Source organism: Arachis ipaensis, chromosome B8 (assembly GCF_059453495.1).
Source record: "Arachis ipaensis isolate K30076 ecotype BB chromosome B8, ASM5945349v1, whole genome shotgun sequence".
Lineage (NCBI taxonomy): Eukaryota > Viridiplantae > Streptophyta > Magnoliopsida > Fabales > Fabaceae > Arachis > Arachis ipaensis.
In genome coordinates this window covers 102,282,750-102,285,357 of record NC_142443.1, presented here as the reverse complement: position 1 = coordinate 102,285,357, position 2,608 = coordinate 102,282,750, and the positions used below count along the sequence as shown (strand labels likewise).

At 33.5% G+C, this 2,608-nt stretch overlaps 1 pseudogene; it reads right to left on the bottom strand.

The window, feature by feature from the left end:
• Positions 1–781: 781 nt before the first annotated feature.
• On the bottom strand, positions 782–2,088 carry LOC107611225 (ras-related protein Rab5-like; annotated as a pseudogene).
• Positions 2,089–2,608: the final 520 nt, after the last annotated feature.

The following is a 2,608-nucleotide window of genomic DNA, read 5'->3' as shown; positions in this document are numbered from 1 at the left end:
AGAAAAACCGCCATAATTTGAAGTGCCATTTGGTTATTACGGCAGTTTTCAAAAAATCGCCACAATTAACTGGTTAAAACGGCAGTTTTTGAGTTGGGTTAAAACGGCGGTTCAAACCGCCGTTATTTCCAGATAAAATGGCATTTTTTTGTTATAACGGCGGTTCAAACCACCATTATTTCCAGGGTAAAAAGGAGTTTTTTGTTGGTTAAAACGACGTTTATGAACCGCCATTTTTACCTTGGCATTTTTTGTTGGTTAAAATGGCGTTTGAAATCGCCGTTTTTACCGGATTAAAACGGCATTTTTAGTTGGTTAAAATGGCATTTTGAACCGCCGTTTTTACCCTGATAGTGGCATTTTTATTGGTTAAAACAGCGTTTGAAACCGTCGTTTTTACCATGTTAAAATGGCATTTCATATTGTTTAAAATGACAATTACAAGCCGTCATTTTTACCGGATAAAAGTGACATTTTTTATAGTTTAGAAAGGTAGTTTTAACCGTCATTTTTACCGCGTTAAACAAATAATTTTTTTCATTGGCAGAATACAGCTAAAAACCATATTTTAACGGTTAATAAGTGCAAATATGGTTAATATGGTTTAAAAAGAGGCAAGCCTAAATAATTAGGCGATGAATAAATTATTGCATGCGGTTTGGGGGTTACTTTGCAAGTTTGTTTCTTTATTCATCCATCTTGAAAGTAGGAAAATACCAAGTTAGAAACTTCTGGAATACAAATAAAATGCAGATTGAACTTATATTGATAATAGCATTAACTAAACACAGCAAAACAAGCTTCTTCTTTTGGTTTCTTGAAGTATGCTATGCAGCTTGATTCCGGTTTGGTGTGAAGGGTTTGCTTTTGCCAATCTCTTTGCTGCAAAAAGAAAAGGAAAGAAACACACACATTCGATCACTCATTCAGGTTTATTTGGCGGTAGAGTTAGAGATTAACACCACCTACCTATTTCATATAAGAGCTCGTTCACATTTTGTGCAGTTTTTGCTGAAGTTTCAAGGAAAAACAATCCATTTTCTTTTGCATATTCTTCACCCTCCTGCATATACATGAAACAAACATCACCGTTTCACCACCCAAAACCTAATTCTTTCATTAAATTTGCACTGTAATGTAAGCATATATATAAAAAAGAAATACCTCATTTGTAACCTTTCTCTCCGCTCCCAAATCAGCCTTGTTAGCCACCAAAAACATTATCAAACTCAGATTTGCTGATCATGGTTTATTAGATAAATTGAGTTAGAATCCTAGTTACTCGCTACTCATTTATGAGATATAGACAAACTTACCATGTCGTTGCACTTGTTGAACACACTTCTTTGCTCGCGCAAAATATTCCTGATTACACAATGCATCACTTACAAATTAATCATCACGTTTGTTTTTATTTTTCGTGCACTGCTTCTCATGTATGGACCTTACTTTTTTTCCCCCCTAAAAACAATGTGGATGTTTTTGCTTCGTCTAATTTCCATGAACCTCAACTTTTAAATGTGAAGACTAATTTTCTACAAAATGTTCTATTTTTATTCTAACATATAAAAACACTTATAAATTATATAGATATGAAACAACTGTGAAGTTTACTTATATAGATATGAATTCAAGAGGTTCATTTAAGGATCATTTGCGTAAGAAACAATGAAATGATATAAGCGAATATTGAAACAAGTGATTAGTGATGAGATGATTAATAGAGTTTGTAGTTAGTACCATGCTTGTAATGTCATAGACAACAATGGCAGCAGCAGCACCACGATAGTACATAGGGGCCAAACTATGGTAACGTTCCTGCCCTACTGTGTCCCATATATCAAATTTGACAGTAGCTTCGTTCAAAGACAAAACCTGAGTGAAGAACGCTGCCCCCAATTGTTGATTCCTGCACCCTTCCACATAGAATAAGGTTAATCCATTCCCAACACTAATAGCCATATAATATATTAAGAAAATGCAATAACTAAGAGTAACCTGGTACTCAGAAAATTGGCCTTTCCCAAATCTAAGAACCAAACTTGTCTTCCCTGCTCCCATGTCCCCAAGAAGTACCTGCCAGATCATTAATCATTATTCATCGCCTGATTATTTAGGCTTGCCTCTTTTTCTAATGATATTGATAAAAGTATATAAAATTGTAATATAATTATTTATGAACTAAGCTTATTTACCTCTTTTTTTTCCAGGTAGTTTTTACCATCATTAATTTGCCTAATGATATTATCAAAATATCTGGACTTGTGTATATATCTAATTTTTCCATCTGCTTAAAATAAAAAGTACAAATAGTAGTAGTTATTCACTCTGATAGTTGAACGATTGACAAATTTAGATTCTTCATCTGCTCCTATTTATAATCTTTCTATGGCTATATATTCTATTATTCTATCAATACATTTGGGAATTGGTAAGCAAGTACCTTGATGAGTTACAATTTCAATGCTACAGTCAAAGCCTCCATGGTTTCGATTACAAGAGCAGAAGCTGAGTCAAGAAAATAAATAAGTAGAATGGTAAATTCCTTAGTAAGTTGGAGAACAAATGCATAAGATACAATATCAGTCATTACATGGAATTTCTTGAT